This window comes from Talpa occidentalis, unplaced genomic scaffold (genome assembly GCF_014898055.3).
Source record: "Talpa occidentalis isolate TD23 unplaced genomic scaffold, MPIMG_talOcc4v2.1 talOcc4.16, whole genome shotgun sequence".
Taxonomy (NCBI): domain Eukaryota; kingdom Metazoa; phylum Chordata; class Mammalia; order Eulipotyphla; family Talpidae; genus Talpa; species Talpa occidentalis.
Window position 1 is genome coordinate 25,027,722 of NW_023601653.1, and position 26,101 is coordinate 25,053,822.

Here is a 26,101-nt window from a genome sequence, read left to right on the forward strand (position 1 = left end):
ATACTCTCTCTCTCTCTCTCACACACACACACACACACACACACACACACACACACACGCTAAAGTTTCAGCTCAATTTCTGTGAACCAAAGCCTGTAAGTTTTGCTTAAGTTAGTTCAGATAGGGTTCAGATAAAATCTGAGCTCATGGACTCTAGCCAAACCAAATAAAAGGCCAAAATCTTAACATTGTTAGAATATTCTTAATAATTTCACCATCTGTTGTTTCATCCTCTTCTGTCTGTAAAACATGGGAGAATAATAAGCGATGTCTCACCAAAGTATATTGCCTTTGTAACTACACCCACTACATGCTAGCTATTAATAAACTCCACCATAATTAATACTTTTTAACATTTTGTATGAGGTAATTTTGAGAATCAAAATTAACATCTCTAATCCCATGCATGATATTCTGGAAGACTCGACCTCAATGATATTTGCTAGGTAAAAAATATTCAGAAAAACCATATAGATTCTAAAGTGTATTTTAGTTGAGTTTAGTGTTTTTTCTTTTGTTAGTCTGTCAGTAAACCAACTATAAACATGACATTCTCACATTAGAATAGTTAGAAAACGGTTTATGAATAAGGCATTATTTACTACGAGTAAATAGAGTAAATCAATAGAAGGAATAAAAGGAATAGTGCGGAAATACAGAGCTAGCAGCAAAGAGCAGTCATCACTCATAGGCCCAAAGGACAAGGGGAGGAGGTTATTGGAAACTAAAAGGAAAGAGAAAACCATTTGAGCTAATGTTACTGAGAATAGCAGTGATATTCCCTTCAAGGAAAGTCAGCACCAGTGACCTCAAGGAGGCAGGAAGTAAATATCTAATCTCTCTCCTGCTTCCCAGTTATCCTGATAAGTGTTCCCATTTATACAGCTCAAATTGAAGTCAGAGGTTCAGATTGCTGTGACATAATTTATAAATATCAACATCCTAGTTAGAGATCAGAATTGGAAAAGGTGAAAAGTATACCTAGAGAGGAAATTGAAGAAATCTGACACACTTTGATATTCTGTGCTTACGAAGATACATCATAAAATCAAAGTAAAAGTGCAATGTTGATTGTAGTATGGAAATTCTATGATGTGAAAAATTATAATGATTAAACAAAGTAAGCTCAAATTTTCAAAAGGCTATGCCAAATTCCAAAGAAAAGCTAGAGAACAATGTATTAATTGTACCATTCCCTTTTTTGTATGTGTGCATATAAGCATGCATATTTCATTTTTCTTTTGAAATAAATTTTGATATAATGTTTCCAAATGCTTTCAGTATTCAATATCTATAGGAAAATGTGTATATTAATACTTTAATACTATAAGCATTCTTCTGTGATAATAAAAATTCCATTGTAATGAATTCTTCTATAACAAAATGAAATATGCCATTATTTTCTAAATAATTAAATTCACATAATAGTCCTTTATAGGTACTTACTCAGAAACTTCATAATATTTCAAGTTATAAAAAGTTCAGATAATGAACAATTAATATTAAAACCAGAATATATATTTAAGGCTTCATTCCATCTTCATTCATATAAAGATATTTATATGATTATAAAAGTTCATTTCAGAGCAACTTTTTAAATGACATTTTCTTATAATTTTACATAAGAAATATCTAAGTCCTTTTTATTAATGAGAAACAGGATCAAAATTGGAAAATTTTCTTTCTCGATGATATGCAGATAGAAGGCACAGTTATTTACTGTTTTTATTTATTATTTGTGACAAGAATACTACCTCTGTAACCATGGAGACTTGGGTAAAAATTCTAATGTAGGCTTTTTGTTTGTTTGTTTGTTTGTTTTGATTTAAATAGACAAGAGATTTAATCTCCATACATCCCAACTTTTTCATCTTGAAACATACATAAGATTATTAGTATAATTTACAAAACCTACTTGATGTTTTTCAAAATATAAAACATAGACATTATCCTTGTACCCCACAACTCCAACATACAAACAGAGCCAATCCAAACATCTGCAAACACTAAGAAGATTAAAGCTGGGTTTTGATCAAAAGAACATTTCCCTAAAATCTTGGTATTAAATACTCAGCAAGTTCTTTGACTGGAATATAGTACCAGAGGTAAAGTGCTAAGAGAGAATTACATGTTCAGACCGTTCTCGAAGAAACACCAATACTGTCAGAATAGCACACTATCTCTTAGCTCATCTAATACATTATTTTTTTCATTAAACATAAAGCACACCTATGTTGTTGTCAACTTTCTGTTCCTATTCAGCCCACTATCTCTTTTTATCCTGCTGCATTTTTTAGTTAGATTATCCTTATTTTGGGCATTTCAAATTGCATATGGTTTGCCAAATGTACATTCTGAATACATTATCTTTCTTTTTTTAAGATTTATTTATTTATACAAGAACTAGGGTACAGGCCAGATGCGTGGGAGGGTAAGAGGATTCACCAGAGACAGAGTGGGGAACAGAACAGGCAGACTGACGAAATACACTGCTGAGGGGAACAGCGGGTGAGACAGGAGAGGTCTGCTGCACCATGTGGGACCCTCGTCGGCTGGCCGGGATCAAACCAGCACTGCTGCAGAGGCTGCAGACAGCTTCATAGTGCTGCATGCAACCGCCTGCACCACCAAGAGAGGCCCTGAATATGTTATCTTTAATAAGGGATTTAGTATCTAAAATATTTTATTGTGAAATCTAGACATTGTGTGGAATACCGCTAATGCTTAACAAAATACAAAAACAAGAGGGAAAAACAGATTTTGGAAATAACAAGTAACATATACATCAGTTTTTAACTGTCTTTATATTGCATAGTATGAATATATTCTACATTAGGAAGCATCACAATCCTTTAATATTATTTTCACTAGGAACTTAATAGAATGTGAAAGTCATAAGGATCTCCTTGTTTTATAACTTAGAAACTTAGAAAACACTGAAGTTCTAGACAATTGCAGAGATTTCTCCTACATGTGGAACTGGACCCCTATGACTGCTGCTACCATGGGGCATGTATGTGCAGAAGGGTGGGCTGTGACTGTAGTCTACAGAACAGCCCTGAGCTCCAGTTCAGGGCCACCCAGATGGGCATCTGGTCCTGGCCGCAATTCCCTGAGTGCACCTGATAAGCTTGCCCTGACCTTAGCACAGGTCAGGGTCTGGTCAGGCAGCCCTGGATTTTCCTTTTGAATGTGTTACTGGAATCATAAAATGGACCAGTGTGATTGGAACTTGACCAGCCCCAATCAGACAACCAGAATTGTAGATGGACCAATCAGGCTTGAAAGGCAAGAGATATGAGACCAGACTTCGGAGGGCTAGGGTCATTCAGACCTTCGGATTCAGGTTTAGCGGGACCTTCTTCTGGAAAACCTCCACAGACATACTTGTCAGAAAGACTTGTAGGATCTCCTGGGAAGAACTTTGTAAAACTCTGAGACATTTGTATCTGATCTCCACTTCAAACTGCAGCCTTACTGCTAGTCCTATCCCTGGCCCTGCGTCCAACTTCACCTGCTGATGGGCACCATCAGCATGTGCCTTTTGCCCCGGTCTGGTGTCATATGGTCTATAACACTAGTTCAGTCCTCTGGCACCATGAACACCACTGACCTGTGTCTCAACTACCTCTGTGGATCTTCTGTGGCTTTTGGTCCTCCAGCGCCACCTCCTGCTGCTGTGGCCACTGGTGCTGTCACGGCTGGTATCTGGCGCAGGCCAGCCTGGCCTTCGAATAGATATGGCTGACTGCTGTGTTGCCACTTCAGCAGCATGGCCTGTGAGCACCTCAGCCCCGCTGTGAGTGAGTCTTGGTCACTGCTCATGGGCCTGCCACCCACTCCAGGCTTCACAGAGGGGACAGTGTTATCTTTCATGAACGGCCTTTGTTTTGGACACTGGACACCGTGGACTCTCTTTGGGATAAGACAGCAGGCCACTTGTGGCCTTAGAAACTCTTTCCTTTTCCCCAAATCTCCCGTTTGTTAATAAATCCCATTGTTGTTGCACCCTGAGCTTGAGTGGGGTCTTGCATTTGTGAGTACATGGGTGAGAAACCACAGACAGTGACCTGTCCCCCACCTTGGCTCTGTTTATGGTAATCCTGCTTTACATGGAATATTGCGAAGGTGCTAGCTGTTTTGCACAATGCAGCCTGTTTACTACTTTTCTTTCTGGGCACTGAGTCAGTTAGCCTTTGCTTACATTCCACTCCAAACTTATTGGTTCAAATGAGCAATTGCTTTTTCTTTTGCATTTAATTCTCTTAGTCATCAATTTACAATAGGATCAGCTTAGATGTTTTTATCTGGCCTGGGCTTACTAAGGCACCTGTAGGCAATTGATAGACCTACTGGGCTGAATGATTTAGAATAGCCTCAATAACATGTATGATTGTTGGGGGCTGTTTGCCAGATTCTCCTCCATGGGGTTTTCCCATGTACTTTATGTTGATTTCAGTAATGACAATATTCCTACTAGGAGAGAGCAGAAGCTGCTAGTCATTAATCCTAGACTCAAAATATACACAAGTTCAAGTCACAGCATATTTTTCAGGTTAAAGCAATCTAGACAAGAGCAGATTGAAAACTGCAAGGAAAATAACCGTGCTCCTTGATGGAAGAGACTTCAGAAGTGTGTGGACTCTTTTAGATCTGTGTAACATAGATACATGATCTGACTTTTCCACCATCCAATGCAGTTGGATGTAGTCATGTGACTGAGCTCCAAACTATAAAGGTCATCATTATGGTGACCACACCTAAGGGGAGAAATCACATGCCATCCAAAAATTAACAGCAATATAAGAAAAAAATGCTACATCTGAAAAATAAAAAAAAAAATTAGATAATCAGTATTTTTTTTTCTTTCTGTGAAATATATGACTTTGCCAAACTAGACTTACACAATAATATGAGTATTACATGCCTATGGATGCTACTTGAGTGAAGAGGAGGGAAAAAAAAAAGACTATAACACAATAAGAGGAAAGATGATTTTTTTTTTTAATTTTAGCAGACGCAACCATTGCTAAGGCGAGAGTGTCAGATGACAGATTGCATAAAAGGTGGGTGTAAGATAGTGACATCTAAGACAATGTACCAACAGGAAGAGACTGTTTGATGTAAGTTAATTTAAAATGAAAAATTCAGGGCCTCCCCTGGTGGCGCAGCGGCTGAGCGCTGGGCTGCGAAGCTGCCCGCAGCCTCTGCAGCGCCGGTTCGAACCCCAGCCGCTGGCGAGGGTCCCACCTGGCTCAGCAGACCTCTCCTGCTGCGCCCACTGCTCCCTTAGCAGTGTATTTCGTTGGTCTGCCTGTTCTGTTCCCCACTCTGGCTCTGGTGAATTCTCTCACCCTCCCGCGCTTCTGACTGTACCTAGTGCTTGTATAAATAAATAAATAAATAAATAAATCTTTAAAAAAAAAAAAAGTTAAAAAAAGAGAAATTCAGCCTAATTATAGAATATTCTCTGGCAACATCCAGCTGGTCCAGAAAACACAGATCCAAAACAGATATTTGAGTTGAACCAGATTTGCAAGTAAGAAGTTCAAGGAAATTTCAGGTGATTACAGGAAGATTTAATGCATGAAATAAACGCATAGGACTTATTTTAGAAAGGAGGGAGATATTCTGCAAAGCAGGGAAATCTTTTAAACTACTGAAAATGTGGCCACATTAATGGGTTTTAGTTCTTGATGGAGTAAAAAGATTTTTCAAACAGGTATTAGAATGAGTGTTCTGGAAGGAATGGAGAGGTGGGTCTGATACTTTGGTGCTTGAACTGAGAAAAAAAATACATCCCAAACCAACATTAAATCCTTTTTATATAATGTGAGTTTTTAAAACACACAAGCATAGATAGCAGCACAGCTCATCATATTTTTAGAAACACATGTCAAAGCATATGCTGTACTCACAGAGGGCCAAGAACGTAAAGAACAGAATGCTTATGTCATTGCGGAAGGTGCTGAGAAAACTTTATTTCTCAGCCAGGAGAATCTTCAGCAGCTTAGATATTGTTGATGATAACAATCATCTTAAATATAAGTTGCTTGTTAAGAAATCATTGGCAGTCAAAATAATGAAATGTTTTGGTATATAACGAAATAGAAATTCATATCAGTTTTCTTTTCCATTCAAAAGTCTTTTACTTTTAATGAGGGGTTTGCATTATGTAGTAATTCTTGAATTTAAAATTCAAACAAGGTGAATAAAATATGAAAACACTTCTGTCCCTGTGATACATCCTGATAAGATTCTTTAGAATATCCCACAGATCCTTACAGAAATGTTTAGAAAATAATTTACTTTAGCAAAAATTGAATTCTTAAAAAAGTTCCTAAAGCAAAGTAAAATTTGTTTAAAAATGAGCTTGTCTCTTTTAGAGATGTTAAGACTTGTCTCTTTTAGAGATGTTAAGACTTTTTATGTTAAGACATAAAAACCAATTTGTGACATCAAATAAAATCTACCTTGAAAAATATTTTACCAAGTTTCTGAAGAGAGCTGAAGGCAAGGAGGGTGCATATGAGGAGCTTTGAAGTTTGCCCCCTCTTGTGGCTTGCAAGTAAAGAGGAATTAGAAGAAATTAGTAGGCATCAGAGAAGTTCCTTGTCTCACTTGCTATAGGATCATCTAACAGTTAACTAGAAGAATACAACACCCAGAGACTCCTGTGGCTTGAGGAAAAACTGGAACACCCCTTGGATATCAATGAGCAACATAAATTTCAACACAAGAGAAAGAAAGCTGTGCTTCAGGGAACAAGAGGTGGATGGAGAGAAGCACCCGGAGGTGTGATCCATAGCTAGAGCACAGACTGCAGGGCAGCCAGCCAGGCCAGTGACCCAGGAGAGGGGAGAGCTAAACAGTGTAGAGGTGCGATGAGAAAATAAATTTAATTGTTTAAGATTACCTGGTCTGTGGTATTCTGTTGGCAGACCCCAAAAACTAATATGGTAGGAAGGTGTTATTAGATTTTCAGCATAGATGTGACAGATTAACATTTCAAGTAGCATGTATCTCTAGCAAATTAGAGAGTGGAAGCAGAGAAAACTATAAGGGCAAGTGAAAATACGAATGTAAATTGGTGAAGTCATTTTGAAGGCAGTTTGACAATGTATGCAAGGTGTTTACAAGCACATAACATTTGATAAAGAACTTCTATTTTAATTATATTACAGAAAAAATTACACAATTTTCCCAAAATATTTGTACCAAGATGTTCATTGCAGTGTTAGTTATAACAATGCAAAATTGAGTCTATCTAAATTCCTGTCTATGAAAATTGTTGAATTAATTATGGTGTGAACATACTATGGAGTATATTAAATACAGCCTTTGAAAATGGTAACACAGATAGAATTTTTATGTTGTTGATATGGTAAGTGGTTGTGTATGTATGTATATACACTTACACAATAAATTTTCCTGTAAATTCAAAATTTCTCAAACTATACATATGATATGGTTAACACTTTGTTACCTATGGGAAGTGGAAGTTTTTAGGTGTGTATATAGGGTGTGTCAAGAAAGTGACTATTGCCTTTTCTTTAATGCACTCCTATAGTATTTTTTTCATGAGTATTAATAAATTGATTTACTGATTTTAAGTCAACAAAATATATTTCACCATTTTCTGCAAACTTAGGGTTCTTAAACATCTGGTTTTGTATGTATTGATTATATAGTAAATTGATTTCAATTTTCCTACATGCAAAAACTATCAACAAAAATATATATTTTATAGACGTATCTTAGGCAATTGTTAGAAGAGAATGCTTGAATACATAATGAATATTACTTTCTATTGATAACACAAATGCAAACAAAATGCACGGTGTCATCTTCAATAGAATAAAAACCGTATATATGTATGGTTATTTTATCAGAGAAACTGAACTAAGATGCCTGTGTGTCTAACTGCCCTATTAATCACTAAAATACCTTTATCTTTATTAAAGACTTTTTGTACTGCTTCATCATATTACATAAATCATAATTTCTCAGTTCAATTAATTAATTTCTAAAAGACAACTATGTTTAAGCCAATAAAACTACCATATCTTTAAAGCAATATACCCAATGCTATTAAAATAGATCTGTATCACTCTTAAGACATTCTTCGTGATCATACTATATTGTAGCAATTTATTAATTTAAATATCTGAGTTGATTCATCTCATTAATCTCCATTTGCTCTCACCCACTATAATGTCCAAATTTTCTCAACTTTCAGTCACATAGATATGGGTTGTCATTATCTTAGAATAAAATGATCTTTTCATATTGTTATATTAGTCTTCTGATTCACATCTACTCTCATTTCCTTGATGATCGTGTGTTTTTCTGCACCCATTTTGTTTGTTTGATTGTTTAATCTCTTCTCTTGTATTGCCTCATTTAAAGACCCTGATTTATATCTGTGGAGTAAATCTCCAAATCATCTTCAGTAAGATTCTAAGAGCCATCTGTGCAGTAAAGTACATTTGCCATATGGTAGTATATTGTGCTCATGTTTTATCTGAAAATTTTTTCTGGCTATTGAGCATTTGTTAACATTTGATTGTAAATTATATAGACCAGACATTGTTTCTTTGTTTTATATCTTTATCATCCTAGTAAAAGATAGTATAATTGGATATTTGAGAGTTCCTTGGGGATGAAAATACATGCCCTCTTCTGCCTTTTTTCCTGAGATATTGTATTAACTCAAAAGCATACCTTCTTTATAGTAATTTTGATGTAGATCAGAAAGTTGTTAAACTCTCTTCTTGTGCTGGTACTAAATCTCTTTATATATATATATTTTTATTGAGGTGACAATGATTTACAATGCTGTGTATGATTCAGAGGCATAACAATACACCCCCTCAAATGCATTTTACACTATACCCATCACCATAGCCCGCCTCCATAGTCCTCTCTCTTTCACTTTACATAAAAATGCTCCCAACCAATTTGTCCATTTGAATATCTTCTTTGGACACATAGCTAACCATTTAATTTAGGGACTGGTAAATTATGTTTTCTGAAATCAAGACTTTGAAACAAGAACTCTGCTTCACCAACCTAAGGAGCCAGGGGAAAATCCCTTAAGGAATTGTAAAACTAGAAGTTATGTTGTACCTGTTTAATTAAAGTAGTTGTTACAGTTTTTATCTATGCCAAATCTATACAAATTTTCATTTATTTTCATCTTCTCTTACTAAGAGATATTCTAAATATCCTAAGCTCCCATAATCATGTCTCATGTGTTATAGTCATAATCTTTGGGTAACCAGTTTATATTTAGTAGTATATCAGGTGAAGTTGTGCTGGAGATGAGATCTGTCTTGGCACTCACACATCTCCCTTTGATTAACTATTTGATTTTATTGGTGCTTATATACTCAGACTTTAGGTGTATTCTTCAGTTTCTTGCTATTTCTGCCCTTCAATTCTTCATGTGTTGTTCCCAGGTTTTACCTATTATAAATAGTGCTGCAATAACATAGGGATACAGGTATTCTTTTGAATCAATGTTTTTGTGTTCTTTGGGTAAAACCTGGGAACAACCCAAATGCCCCAAAATAGATGACTGGATCAAGAAGATGTGGTATATATGCACAATGGACTATTATTCAGCAATCAAAAAATATAAACTCATATCATTCACAGCAACATGGATGGAGCTAGAGGAACTATGCTCAGTGAAATAAGTCATAAAGAAAAAGAAAAATATCGGATGGCTTGACTTAAAGGAGGAATATAGAGGAACCAAATAAGATAGCAGGGATAAAAATAATAATACACAACACAACAAAACAAAACAAAACAGACAATTATAAGCTGGAGACATCCTGCAGGGGAGGAGGAGGGCAAGGGATCAGAGGGAGGAAGGGAGGAGCACAGAGGACAGTGGTGATGGTGCACAGGTGCATTGGTGAAAGAAATTCTATGGGGACCATAACTGAGGGGGCGGGGAGCAAACGTTGTTTAAAAATGAACAATGATGTAAAATATATATAAAAAATAAAAAAAATACCTAGGAGTGGAATTGCTGGATCATACGGAAGCTCTATGTTTAATAGTTCAAGAAATCTCCACACAGCTCTCCATAGTGGTTGGACCAGTTTGCACTCCCACCAGCAGTGCAGGAGCGTTCCTTTTTCAAGTCAGAAAGAAAAAGAAAAATACCAGATGGTCTCACTCACAGCAAGAATTTAGAAAACCTAAATAAGAGACCAGGAAAAAGACTAATCAATGCAAAGTAAAAATCAAAATCAACAAGCAACTATAAACCAGAGACACACTGGGCGGGGGAGGGGGGCAGGAAGCAGCGTGGGGGGGGGGGAAGAGAGTCAAAATAAGGGGGGAGGTGCAATTGTATGGGGAATATAACCAAAATGAAAATGCATACATTGTGCAAAGATGAAAAAAAGATGTAAGAATTTTATAAAATAAAATATTTAAATAAGATAAAAAAAATAAATAAATCTTTATGTGTACCCTTTCCATGGTGACTTTCCTACTTCTAGGTTACAGAACTCTTGCTCTGGCAAACAGTTAGATATAATTATTCACACCTTAGATACTTAAGCACCATAAACTTTAGGAGAAAGATTTTTCTAGGTAAAGATGTAAGATATAGGAAAAAATAAATTAATGTTTCATTTTTGCTTTATTTCCTACCATAGGTCAAGCACTCATGTTTTTTTCTAAATGAAATTGGCAAATTAAGGGAAAAATAAGAAAATTGATATAGCTAATTTAAAGCTTTTAAAAAAAGATGGCATTGAAAAAGATTTTATTAATAATTCTTAAACCTGAAAAATTCTTAAACCAGACTATTGTTTTCTTTTCCATCTTCTCTTTTGTATATTTTCTAATCAAAATTACAATAGAATCTTGTATGCTTACCAAGTACATACACACACTAGTTAAAGCAATTCTTAAAAATTTACATTGAATGATGAATATTGTTTTAATGATTTATTTCGATATGTTTATGGTTAAAACTTGGAAATAATAGGAAAATAGAAAACTGAGCTAACATTGTATTAGTCAGCCTCTGCTATTTACTCTATTTCTCTGTCATTTTCTAGCGTTTCAGTATACTGAAATATTTACCTGTAAAAAGAAAGGATATTTGGGCACAGTTAAACATGGATCAACATTGAAAACATTATGGTAAGTAAAATAAATTTATCACAAAAAAGATAAACATTATACAGTATCTCATCTAGCATCAAATTCACAGATGTTGGCTTTTAAGGGCTGGGAGCAGGGGAGAAAAGTGAGTTATTGTCTAATGGATGCAGATTTTCAGCTAAGGAAGTTGTGAAAGTTCTGGAGATGGGTAGTGGTGATGGTTGCACCACATACTGAACAGTTAAAGTGATGAGTTTTCCTTACATGTTTCTTGTTTGACTACTTGTTAATTCCTACATCACAAATATATGTACCATGGACTTCCTGATGCTTGTTTATTTAATGGTATATTATTATTCATTGAAAACATTAGTTAAAACTAGAAATCTTAAAAGTAATCCACTTATATTTAAATGTTATAATTAAAGGCTACTCATGACATTTACTAACCATTCCATTGTAGTAAGGCAAAGGTCATCTGTTTTGTTTTGTTTTTGTTTTTGTTTTTATCATGGATCAGCCCATTTGAGTTTTGCATCATATTTCTAATGTAAATTGTAATCCACAGCAATTTCTTCTGAGGGTGTTTGTTGAAATCCAATCAGCCTAGAGGTCATTCTAATTTTAGAATAATTAACTTCAAGCCAGTCCTTCCTGCTACCCAGTGTCCTGTAATAGTCTGGTCCATTCACTCGAACATGCATCCAAATAACTGCTCCTTTCTCTGCCAGCATCCAATATATTCTTCACATCCATGCTTCCAAGTGATGACTATACTTTCTTCTTCTGCTGAAAAAAATAAGCCAGAGGAGAAATTCCCTGTGTTTTCACTTCTGCAACTATCAGCCTTTTCCTAGAGAATTCATACCTCCACCTTCTCTCCTGTTTCTGTGGAACTGAATGATCATCCCAGTCCCCTAAAACTAAGTCCCTCTGGTTCCCATCAAATCCCTTTTGCTAACTCAGTGACATCTCTTCAGCAATTTCTCCTGCTCTCCTCCAGATCATTCACTTTTATTTCCTTTGGATCATCTGTATGATGATGATCTCTCATCTACAAAATCCTTCTTTGACTTCACTTTCTTTTGCAACTACCAGCAACAATTTGTTTGTTTGTTTGTTTGTTTATTGAGATAGCATTGATTTACAACACTAATGTGACTCAAAGGCATAGGATCACGCCTCTTCAACTGCATGACACCACACGACTTTCACCATCAAGGCACTCTCAGCACCTTTTAGTTTTCACTCCCTTCCCATCTTGTAACCTCACTACTACAGTTTTTAAAACCAATTCTAAAATTGGTTAAAATTAAAGGAAAATTAAAAAGAAAAACAACAATAGCAATAACAAAAAACTTGAATGTGTCATAATGCCAGTTTCCTTTCCAGGGCCACCTATTGCCTTTTAATATATTCCTCTTAATCACCATGATCCACAACAATTTTTCACCCACAACAAAATTTAAATTAGTATGATAATACAAGGTAATTATTTTTTTAATTTATCTTTTTACTTTTTTAAAATTTATTCATGGAAAGATATGAGACTGCAACTAAGTAAGTTTTGTCATTATTTTGCCTCTACTTAGTAATTTCTACTTAAAATTTTAAAATTCTTGTTACAGGACAGGGAGAAGGGCACCCTAGAACCCCCTAACCTACCTGCTCTAAATAGGCTCTGCCATCTGCCACATCAAAACAAAACATATGGAACTTTAATACAATCACTGTGCGGGTCTCCCCCAGGGGCGTAGCAGTTGAGCTCTGGGCTGCGAAGCTGCCCGCAGCCTCTGCAGCGCCGGTTTGATCCCCACCACTGTTGAGGGTCCCACATGGCACGAGACCTCTCCGGCTGCGCCCGCTGCTTCCCTCAGCAGTGTATTTCATTAGTCTGCCTGTTCTGTTCTCCGCTCTGTCTCTGGTGAATTCTCTCACCCTCCCGCGCTTCTGACTGTACCCAGTGCTTGTATGGATAAATAAATAAATACATCTTTAAAAAATAAAAAATACAGTCAGTGTGCAATGCAGAAAAGACAAAGACTGTGGTTTCCAAATCAAGGACCCAAAGTTACCCATCCCTTCGTGGGCAAAAGTCCAGCTAAACAGAATTGGTCCAGAGCAAGACCCGAAAACCTGCCACAAGTCTAAAGAACCTTCCAATAAGGACCCATAGAAAAGGGTCAGAAACAGCAAATCTGGGAGGAAAAGAACCAAATCTAAATCACAGTAAAAGCTGCCATTATTAACCTCCCCATTGTCTCTCACCCACATCTGTACCAACCAGTCCAGGACCAAGAAGCAAGCACAGCTTCTTCACCTGTCTCTCTGCTCCATATGCCTCCTCCATGTCTCCTTCTGACTCTCCATCCTACTTCCTTCCCCAGTCTCCTCTCCAGCTTCTTCTCCTCCCTGCTCAGCTCCACCCTCCCTTTGGGTTGTGGGGCAGGGAATCTAGAACCTCCCCTTTTCCTGGGGACCACCCTATTACAATATTTTGTTAAATGTGGATCTTTTTCTTTGTTGTTCTCACTTTTTATACCTTTCCTGTCCTTGTACGATAATTCTGCAGGACAGTCAGGAGCAACTTCCAGTGGGCAGGGGAGAATGTTGATAAAACTTTTCCAGGTATATGTACCTAGATCAACAAAATCACAACTATCTGAATATTATAAGGTGTGCTTTTTTTCAATTTATGTGTTTTTCAATTCATTTTATCTATAATGTGGGTAATTTTATCTATAATTCTGGACAATATATATTACCCAGGACAATTCCCTTGCTAATTTCTGCAATTTTGACCTCTTAACCTAGTCAATATATAAAGTAAACAAACAAAAAGAAATAATAATGAGCAGACCTATGAGAACTAAAGCCCAAAAGACACATCTGGTCATCAGAAGGGTATGTGTAGTGTGCCAATAGCAAATAGTCACACTTACATGATACCATCTGCCATAGCAGAACTAATGGAGGAAAGAAAATAGCTAATTTGAAATAAATGACATATAAGTGTGTCATTGAGCCAAATAGAATGAGGTGAGGGATGCCATGATCCCATATTTGGTTTAGTTTAATATGTGGGCAGTGACATTGACGATCTGAGTGATGTGTGCTGCTCTTCAAGTTCAAGAACATTTTAAGTGATAAACATCTCAGGAGAAATAAAACCTCAGGAAGAAGTAACAATGCCAAATAGCATGAGCATGAAACTTGGGGTTTTAGAACAACAAACTTATTTAGGCTCTGAGCACATCAGTCATCTGGTCAAGTTTAATAAAATATGGAGAAAACAATTAGTGATTTTTTTTTTCAAGATGATGTGGTTTCTTACCATCAAAATTGCTCTGCATTTTCTCTAAAAAGTATATGAAAGATTTTCAGGATTTTTCTGACATGAACAAAATTTCTGGCAGCAAGGGCACTTTTTTTTCTGAAATTTGAGTGTTGGCCCAGCTCCATTTTTATTTAGTCTAGCTGTTTCACTTTCTTTACAAGTGAGATAAAAGACATAAATGTTGAGGTTGTTAGAAGCTTCTATGTGACTTAAAATAGAAATGGATTATTGAGTAGCTTGGAAGGAAAATAAAGCTGGAAGCATTACCTTCTTGAATGTTCTATTGACAGTTCCTCAGGATCAATTTTATTTTGAGCTTAAAAAATGTAAGATTAGCTAAAACTATCTGTTTCCGCAACAGTAATAGGCCTCAATATTCTGAGAGATGTGAGAGTCAATAAAGTTGTCAAAGAATTGCACAGGTTTTTGAGACCAAAAAAAGAAATTGCTAGAAATCTTCAGATATTGTAATGGTAGTGTTTGACATTGATTTACATCTACTTATAGAATCATATAATGTTAACATCTCACTAAACTTTACTAGCATTCTAATAGTGGGACTCTTACCATGAAACTAGAATGGAATTACATAGATTATTTTTCTTTCCTGAGATCAATTAGACACTAATTTCTTATCTTCTTACTTTATATCACAAAACTGCCAAGAGATTCTATAGTGAGATATGATTATCTCTGCAGTTAGAAAATCTTGCAAGCTACGCGTTTTATGCTATAATATGCACATACAAGCAATAGACAAGCCCTCTAACCACCATATCTCCAAGACATTTTATTTATTTATTTATTTATTCTTTAAAGATTTATTTATTTATACAAGACCTGGGGTACAGGCCAGAGGTGCGGGAGGATGAGAGAATCCACCAGAGACAGAACAGGGAGCAGAACAGGCAGACTGACTGAAAACACTGCTGAGGGGAGCAGTGGGTGAGTCAGGAGAGGTTTGTGGCATCATGTGGGTATCGCCCTGGTCGGCCGGGAATCGAACTGATGCTGCAGAGGCTGCAGATAGCTTCACAGCGCTGAGCTCAACCCGCTACGCCACCAGGGAGGCCCTCTAAGACATTTTAACCTCAGATTATTTTTAGAGAAAATACTAAGATATAACATTGTCATAAGTTATATGATTTTATATTTTATTTTGCATTTCTTTGTAAAACCAAGTGTGCTACCTAGCCCAGAACTTATGCATTTTGAATATATGTGAACTAGTCTTCCATTGCTTTTTATTTAATGCAATTCCATTTAAAAGTGTTATTCATTTGGCCTTATGTTAGTGTGTGGGGAATATTTTCTCCAAATCCATTTTAATAGGGTTTATATTATTATTCACAGATGGAGGAATATCATGTGATGTATTCCTGGAGATAATGTATTGCTCGATGGATCTAAAATGCTGTAAAGGCAGTTATGTCTCTCTGATATATTAAGGTTTAGATTTAGTGAACATATGTAAAAGCACATGAAACCACTGTAATAACATACAGGCAGATTCTAGAACACTTTTTCACTTACACTTACATTAAAGGCAGAAAGAGTTGATCTGTAACCTTATTGAACTTAGATTATTTTTAGAGGCAAGTCCCAATTTTGAACTTGTATATATGTGATTCTCAATGGCAACTTTTCAAAGTAGTAATTTCATCCTTTTTTTCTTCTATTGGTGTCTGGCAATAATTTTTTCCTAGCTTTTTATGGTTTCTAAAAATATATCTTGAGATTCTCAAAATACATGAAAGCAAATTCCAAGCCAGTTCTTCACTTGCACATATTTGCAATGGTGTATGATTCTAAAAATAATATTTATGTTTAATGTATCCTGCTTTGAGATTTGTATAAGAGGTTTTATAGCTTTGTGAGTTGTTAGTGTATATGATTATATAAATTTAAAAAGATGAAGCCAATGCTAAATAAATGTCAATGTGGTTGTGAGGGAAAATGTAATTATTTACACCAGCTACCAAGTCTAAACATTGTAAAATGTGGTAAAACCTTTAAGAACTGCTCTTGATAAAAGAGATTGGAATTTGCAGCTATAGATTCTGCAGAGGATCAAATAAACCTACTTTCCTAGATTTGTGAAGCCTTGGCAATCTTAAGATATCAATTTTTAAGTGTAGAGAAGATTAAACCCAAATGACATTAGAAAAATAATGCTATAGTTTCATACACTTTTTTTTTAAGGATTTATTTATTTATTTATACAAGCACTAGGTACAGTCAGAAGCGCAGGAGGGTGAGAGAATTCACCAGAAGCAGGGCGGAGAGCAGAGCAGGCAGAATGACGAAGTACACTGCTGAGGGGAACAGTGGGTGCGGCAGGAGAGGTCTGCACACCATGTGGGACCCTCACCCGGCAGCCGGGATCGAACCGGTTCTGCAGAGGCTGCGGGCAGCTTCGCAGCCCAGCGCTCAGCCACTGCGCCACCGGGGAGGCCCCATACACTTTTCTAAGACTAAAGTGTATCACAGATTCTTTTTGATGTCACACATTCCCATGTGTAGCACTATCCTGGTTATTTTACATTCCCTCATTTCTGCCTTTTGATAGTGAAGGTTTTTCTCTTCAATCTTAAATCTTGACAGTAAGGAAGAGGAAGAACTGATTGCCATTCCCCCCAAAGTAAGGCAACAGGATTATTCTTTACCTTAAAAACAATTAACCTTTTCATTTTATTCTGAATGCCAAAGAAAAATAAAATTTGGTGTTGTTAATGGTATTTTATTTAATTGTTACTTGTCCTGTAGGAGGTTTTCAAGTTTGTAATAATTGCTGTTTGAAGCCAATTTATTTTTATTTTTTTCTGTGACAGGTAGTTTATATGCATTGAAGGATTTTTAGCAGCATCCCTAGTCTTTACTCAATAGATGTTTGTTCCACACTGTGTTGACAATCAAAGAATGTTTTCAAACATTGCTAAATGTCACCCACTAGGCACTGATCAACAGAATAGTTCAGGGATTTGAGGACTTAACATTAATAGAAAGAAACAAAACATGAAAGTAATACACACACACTTATAATGTTCATATGCTGCAAACAAATAATTGGCAGAGGCAACTTACTAAACAGAGACATACTTATCAGAACAATAAGATATTTGAAATTCAAATTTCCCTTCCATGTCAAATATGTTAGACTTTATTTCTATCGCAGGGACAAGCAACAATGACCTTTACCTTACCATATATTTTGGTTCATCTGAAAGTTTTTTGTGACCTCCCTTTAGCTGCTTAATATTGATAATAGTGACTCCCTTTTGCCTTAAGTTGTAGTTTTAATTATGACTTACATTTTTTCTAATACTAACCATTCACCCACTACTTTCTATAATGAGTGCCTTTTCTTGGTGCCTGAGTCATTAAAGCCCCTATCGGCAATGGTTGAGTGTCAGATTAATTAATATACATTACAGTTGAAATTGTCTCTTAGATACTACATCTTGACAATACTACATAGAGTGATATTAAACCACTTAGATGCTTTTCTAATGTAAAGTTTTCTCTGTGATGGCGTTATTCTTGAGATTTAGATATTTTGTTTTAGCTTCCATTGAACAGTAATAAAATAAAAATTAAATTCATCAATATAATTTTAATATTATATAGATTATCAAGAAAAGCTTTAAAAAAGTTTTTAATGAATTATGTTTTAAGTTAAGAAAAACTACTTGAGGGCTTCCCTGATGGCACAGGTTTTAAAGTATCAAAGCTATCAAGCTGTCGCCAGACACTCAAAAAGAGTTCAATCCCCAGCCAGAGAGCTGACCCACATGGTGCATCAGACCTCTCCTGTCTAACCCGCTGCTTCCCTCAGCAGTGTTTCAGTGGATCTGCCCGTTCTGCTCCCCACTCTGTCTCTAGTGAATCCTCTCACCCCCTGCACCTTCAGTTCTTGTGTACATGGATAAATTTTTAAAAATCTTTAAAGAAAAAGAAAAAAAGTCTTGGTTAAAATATGTCACTTAGATAATAGCACAATACAGATATTCATTATTTGTTTCTAGTCCTCTTCTTTCTTGTCTGTCAATGTCATCCAGATCTTGTGAGCTCTGTCGGGGCTAGCATTTATGCCCTCCTTCTCTGATGTCTGATTGTTGATGTATTCATCCTGGATTGAGAAGAAAGTTCAACAGTAGTATGCCCAAAGTACTATTGGGTGTTTCCCCACATATCTCACTACATCACACCAGCCTGGAGGCTAATTAGTGTCATTTTTGATTTAAAGATGAGGATACTGAGACTTTGAGTATTTTGAATTAGTTGATCATGGGCATGCAATCATTTCTCCAGTGCCTTTCATAGTTTTACTCAGCCATCTGACACACACTTTCCTGCTAATTATGGAAACTAAAGAACCACCATTTTCATTTTGATAGGCACATTTTTAAGCTGATCCTTTAAAATACTGTGAATTAAATTTTGTCTAACCAATGAAGGAAAAGTATGGTATGAATATTAGTACAGGTGAGGCCTCTATGGTTATGAGAGGCAAAGGAAACCTATTTCAGATCACAAATCTCCTCTGGTTTTTGATGAAAAGATATACTTATATGGCATGATACTAAGGGCAGTTTAGCTCATAAACATAGTGGTGATATTGTAAAATAAAGTTCATGGAATTACAACTAGAAGAGTATGTTCTTGAAGGAAAAGGGCACTTGAAGTTTTTGAATCCTTGATTGACCAGATCAGCTATGAACTGCACATGAGGCATAATTTAAAATTAAGGGTCCATTTTGTCTTTGACTTTTTTTTTTTTTTAGAAAATTCCATTTTTGCAGGTATATTATACAGTGTGAATCAATGTGAAAATGCATGTCTAAACTAGAAATGAATTAAGGTCTCTCCCTATAGGGGACTTGTCTGGGTTTATTATTCAGATAGTAAAAAGGCATTTTATTGAGAATACCAAAAAAGCCCTCAATTTTTAAATCTTTCTCTTAGAAATGAGAAAAGTATTGATGCCCCTATAAAAGATTGCAGTGTTAATCTTATACATTGTTAACTTTATGAAGTCAGTGCAGTTATTTTGTGTAACTATAGATCTGGGGAAATTTTTCATGACTAGTGTTACAAAATTTATGAAATCATAAAATAAGTTATAGAATTAGGAGGATAACTCAATAATACATTCTGTTGCTCTTTAGAAAATGAAAGTCAAGTGAATTTGGAGAAAGTGTAAATCATTCTATTATTCAGGAGCATAATAACCATCATGTCAACTATGATTATATGATGACAACCATTTTTTTAAAAGATGTTCAAATAAACTTCTAGATTTTTCTTTAAATACAGATAACTAAAAATGGAAGCTAGAATATTTTTTTAAGATTAGTGGCTATTATAAACTGTTGTAAAAAAGAAAACTAATTTAAAAAGTGTATTAGAAAGAACATGTATTCTGTAATTCCCGTAATTTCCAGGTAAACTACAAATCACAAACTTTAGAGGCCTTACTGAGTGGTGCAAAATGAGATAGCAAATTTCACTTTACAGAACTAGTGCACAAGTATATTCTACAATAACAGTGAAAGTACAATCCATAAGAAAGCAGAGTGAACTAATCAAGCATAAATCCAGTGAATTCCATTTCAAGGAAATATTTGAACATTAGGAGCTAAAAGTTGTCAAAGAATTCAATGACTTCTGCCCAATGGCATGACTTTCCAAGCACTTGCAAAACAATTGAAAATTGTTTTCGACCAGCAAATTGTTTCTGTTCTGTCAAAACAAAAGCAGGTGCTGTAAAACTCAATTTCCAATAAGTGCATTCAAAGAAATGTAGACCTAGGAATAAGAATAAGATAGATAATGGTATGAAGTAGAATGTCTCAGCCCAGATTTAGAAAACCCTGTGTGTGTGTGTGTGTGTGCGTGTGTGTGTGTAAATAAGTAGATGCATGAGACAGTTACAGATGGGGAAAGAGCTAATTAAAGCTTTATTTAAAACTCAAGTTGAAGGACATATGTGATAGTGAAATAGAATAATTGGCAACTGATACTAGAAATCATGCTGTAATTTCTTTTCCCCTGTCCCTTTGCCTCTCTCTCCTAGAGATATGCAACCACTGATCGCCTTTCTGTCACTAATAGATTAGCTTGCATTTTCTAGAATCTTATATAAATGCAATCACACCAAATTTGTTCCTTGCTAAGAATCATTTTGAGGTAGGCTAGAGTGGGATATAACGGTATGGACATAGGTATGTGTATGGCATCAGTAGAGATTGCAAAAATATTTAAATTTCAAATTTGAAGACAGACATTAAAAATTAACTTTGCTGGGCCTCCCCTGGTGGTGCAGCTGTTGAGCGCTGGACTGCAAGGCTGCCCGCAGCCTCTGCAGCGCCGGTTCGTTCCCAGGCCGCCGGCGAGGGTCCCACCAAAAAAAAAAAAAAAAATTCTATAAAATATATGGTTGACTTGCTGAGATAGTACAATTAGTTTTAGAAAAAGAGATAATTTATTTGATAGCTATCTGTGAGTATATTAAAAATTATCAAAGATAATTTTGATCGTATAGTTTATTATAATATAGCCCAAATTTTTTGATAAAAAGCATAATTTTAAATGGAAACAAACCACCTTCTTACTATGCATTTCTTTAAATATTTTTTTCATTTGACATACAACACATTGACTTAGAAATTGCCCTTTATTTTAGGCATTATTCTGTATAATTTATGTTTCTACATCATATACATATATATGTATATATACCATATAACTCTCAAATTTAACTAAAATCTCTATCAAGTTTAAGCAAATTCATGGTTTTTAGAAATTCAATTCTTAAAAATCTTATTTAGTTGATAGCTCATTAATATGTAGTTTTATTACCTTGGACCCTAAGAAAAGACAGTTATAACTTACTATCAAACTGATTAATAAAAAGCAATCACTCGGTTTAGTGTACATTACTAAGTTTAACATACAAAACTTAAGAGACCTGCTTATAGTAGTGAAATGATATGTGATCAACCACCACGTGAATAATAGCTGCACATTGCAAAAAAAAAAAAAAAAAGAGTGCAATTATTTGTGAAGATTATGTTGAGGAATGAATTGTGTGCCCCCCAAATTCATATGTTGAACCCTTTATTCAACAGTTCTTCAGAATGTGACTCTATTTGCCCTATTTTTATAGGGCCATTAAAGAATTAAGTTAAAAAAAGTCATTAGAGGGCCTTCCTGGTGGTGCAGGTATTAAGCACAGCACAGTGAAGTTATCCGCAGCCTCTGCAGCATGATTTGGATCCCCGGCCTGCCAGGGAGCTACCCACATGATGCAGCAGACCTCTCCTGTCTTTCCTGCTCCTCCCCTCAGCAGTATGTTTCAGTAGATCTGCCTGTTCTGTTCCCACTTTGTCTCTGGTAATCCTCTCACCCCCCCACCTCTGGCCTATACCCCAGCTCTTGTATGCATAAATAAAGGGAGGGAAGGAAGGAAGGAAGGAAGGAAGGAAGGAAGGAAGGAAGGAAGGAAGGAAGGAAGGAAGGAAGGAAGGAAGGAAGGAAGGAAGGAAGGAAGGAAGGAAGGAAGGAAGGAAGGAAGGAAGGAAGGAAGGAAGGAAGGAAGGAAGGAAGGAAGGAAGGAAGGAGAAAATTTTAAAAGTTAAAAAAGTCATTAGATAGAGACCTAATCTAATTTATTATTATCATATAATGAGGTGATTAAGACATAAACATGTTCAAAAGGAAGACAATGTGAACATATTTGGAGAAGAGAACCATTTGGAACCAATGAGAGAGCTCTCAGGACGTTCCAACTTTGCTGACATCTTAATTTTGAGGACTTGTCATATCCAGGGATGTGAAAAACAAATTCTGTTGTTCTAGCTATGCTGTGTAGTGTGTGGACACCCTCACAAGCTAATACAGATTCCATATAATCCTGATAAATACACTTTAGTAGTTGTACAAATTTCCTCTTCTATTTTACTTTCATTTAACATAAATTTATTTGTTTATTTATTTTTATTTTTTAAAGATTTATTTATTTATGCATATAAGAGCTGGGGTACAAGCCAGAGATACAGTGGGTGAGAGGATTCACCAGAGATATAGTGGGGAGCAGAACAGGGAGATTGAAATACACTGCTGAGGGGAGCAGCGGGTGAGACAAGAGAGGTCTGCTGAGCCATATGAGTCACCTCCCTGGCCAGGGATCGAACTCATGCTGCAGAGGCTGTGGATAGCTTCACAGTGCTGCATCTTAACCCCTTGCACCATCAGGGAGGCCCCTAACATAAATTTATTGAGCACTTAGACGTTACAGGATTTTGTGTAATCATCTATGTCTAATCCATACAGTTTGAAAACGACAAACAAGTTCCTTTCTTTTAATCAGGTTTTGTGCAGGTCAGATTTGAGAGATAAATGATAAAGAAACAATTGTACAAACAAAAGGATACCGTGAAGGGACCATTCCTTTAGTGACAAAAAAGAAACTGAAGGGCTAATTATTAGCTTTTAGTAATAGTGAAAATATGTACAAGTTGATTGACTTAATCCATTATGAGAATCACTTGTATTCATTGAAGATATTACTTTTGGTCATTTACATTATCTTTTTAAAAAAGATTTATTTATTTATTTATGCATACAAAAACTGGGCTGTAAACCAGAGGTGTATGAGGGTTGAGGTGAAAGGATTCACAAGAGAGTGGGGAACAGAACAGGGAGATCTACGGAAATACACTACTGAGAGGAGCAGCAGGTGAGATAGGAGAGGTCTGCTGTACCATGTGGGTAGCTCCCTGGCAGGGGATTGAACTCGTGCTGCAGTGGCTGGCAATAGGTTGATAGCATGTGTCTTTAACCAACTTTTGCCACCAGGGAGGCCCTCATTTACATTATCTTAACTAAACCTTTTAAATGACATTCTGTTAGTTCCTACAGCACAGATATCCTACAGCATCAACCTTCTGTTTGTTCTGAGTGAACATTTTCATCCATTCCATAATTTGGTCATTTACTCATGGTAGAAATGAATGGGAAAAATAATTTTTTATGACCCATTTCATTGTCTTGAAATGTGTTTTTTTCATGATAATTTATAATGAATGAAGAGCGACAATTTTCAAGTCAATATATGGAAAAATTAGAACTTGATCTTAAAAGTAACATGTGTCTCCCTATAAAAATCTCATCTTTGAGTTTAGATTATACTGCTCATAAGATGCTAAAAAGGACATATTTTTTTTTTTAAAAAAAAAAAGTGCTATGAAATGCATGTATACCTTTTATAGTTTTTGACAGATAGTAGATACTCAATATATATTTGTCAAATTGAACCATGGATTCAATTTCAGAAAGCTCTATTTACCTTTGTAATTTATTTTGTTGATACGAATTCACTTTGAATGATATGGGTAAATAAGTCCTTGGAAAGTAATGGAAAGCATTTGGTTGTGATTTTTATACCAGTTGTAAGTCAAGATACATAAAGACATAATTAGGTATTGCTTTTATTTCATTAAACTTCCTAAGACTGGGTTTATTAAAAGCAATATAATTTTCAGTATGGGTTGTTGGAGCTGTCATTTTCATTGTAGGATGTATAGCAGCATCCTTGTACTCTACCCACCAGGGCCAGTAGGACACACACACACACACACACACACACACACTATATGTTAACAACGAAAAGTTCCTCCAGACATGGCTAGATGGTCCCTGAGGGCAAAACCGTAGCCAGTTAACAATAACTGCTAAACTGCATAAGGATTTTATTTTATTGACACAGCACAGTATATTAGAAAACAAGAATTTTCAGTCTGTATACCAGAATTTAAGTTCCAATTTTGCTACTTACTAGCTTTTTTTAAATCAATTGCAATGGTAAGTTTTTATTCAATATTCCATCTAATCCAATAAAACATTTAATTTTGAGTAATTTGTATTGACTAAACTTTTTATAATTTTAATGATTATATTTTATATCATTAGAAATAGGTAAAAAGTATATTTCAGTTCTCTAAACCCTCTATTGGTCATCTCTTACAACTGAGGGCATATATTGTGTTTGAAGCAGCTTTGCTTGCACTCTATGACCTGAATGCTCAGTCGTTGCCTGACCTTAAGCCAGAGTCCTTTTGTGTTCAGAGCAAGAATGACACTTCTGGAGTCACTGGTGTGCTTGGAAGGGCCGGCAGGGGCAGAAATGAGTGCAAGGAATGAGAACTAAGGGAAAGCCCTGAACCATAATCTGTGAGAATAAAGGGAATGTCAGAAGAGGCTCTTGGAGCCACACAGAACCAGATCTTGAGTCTCAGACTCTGTGTGACTGCAAGAAACTAGTGAAGAGGTTTTCAGTTGGTGGTATTACTGTTGATGTTTATAAGCTGTTACAGAGTTAACTATTTACCTCATAAAATTGCTTTGGGATTCTAAAGATATTCCAACTTTACCTTATTAAACATAATTTGTAAAATAAATAAATCCCAAAGGACAGTTATCACTCATAGAATACCAATCAGTAGCAAAACTTTCAGTTATGTCATCTTTTTAGATCTGCTAAGATATTTTACCTACTAGTTTTTATTTTTACATGTCGTATTATGTTCTCAGACGCCATATCTTCATTTGTAAATTGAGGACAATCTTCATCTGCTCTTTAAAATGCCTCGCATCAAATATCAACTCCTTGACATGGCTTTTCAAGGAAATATAGTGTCTGTGATTAGAAAAAATAACCCAGGAAAACTATTCTAATTTGGCCAGAAAAGGAACACTCAAAAGTGACATGTAAAATGAAATGTGAAGGAGTCAAAATGCAAGTCATGGTATAAGGAAGATGAAGAGTTGCCTGTGGAAATTAAAAAAAAAAAAAAAAAGTGCAATAACCCAAGGTCATTTTCTGTACATGTACATGCTTAATTCCCATTCTACAGTGATTTTTGGCTGTTTGATCAAAACAACACACAAATTGGGCCTGCCTGGTGGCACAAGGGGTTAAGGCAACCTGTAAAGCAATCCGCAGCCACTGCAGCACGAGTTCTATCCCTGGCCAGGGAGCAACCCACATGGTGCAGCAGACCTCTCCTGCCTCACCCACTGCTCCCCTCAGCAGTGTATTTCAGTCAATCTGCCTGTTCTGCTCCCCACTCTGTCTCTGGTGGATCCTCCCATCTTCCACGCCTCTGGCCTGTACTCCAGTTCTTGTATGCATAAATAAATAAATATTTAAAAAAAAAACATTATGTCTATTCGGCATAAAAATGATTCTGGAAGAGGATAACTGAGAAAAAAAACAAACATAGAAAGAACTGTATGCCCTCCTCCTACCTGCCTAAAAGTAGAGCATGAATTCCCCTGTGAAGGTGCCTTCACTTCTCCTACGCCAGGAAGGCAGCAGCTCTCATCAACATGCAGAGAGACACACTGTGTTGAGAATGCACAAACAAACCTTACTAAATAGCCCTTATTTACATGAGTTTCCCCTACATAGTTTCTTTACAGTTTGCCATCTTGAGAAACCCCAAAACCCTTTCCTTTAATTATACCCTTCTCCACAATTCATGTCCCTTTGCTAAAATGGCATATAAGTTCCCAAGTCTAAATGCTTCTCCGAGTCCCATTTGAGCTCTAACGCACATAAAGACATCA

The 26,101-nt window shown here is 35.9% G+C and overlaps 1 long non-coding RNA gene across 1 annotated transcript in view; it reads left to right on the top strand.

The window, feature by feature from the left end:
• The window catches only part of LOC129145951 (uncharacterized), a 99,156-nt gene extending 87,990 nt beyond the window's left edge, over positions 1–11,166 (top strand). The window contains exon 3 of the long non-coding RNA XR_008552190.1: positions 11,088–11,166. This is a non-coding gene — a long non-coding RNA (uncharacterized LOC129145951). The remainder of the gene's footprint in view (positions 1–11,087) is intronic.
• Positions 11,167–26,101: the final 14,935 nt, after the last annotated feature.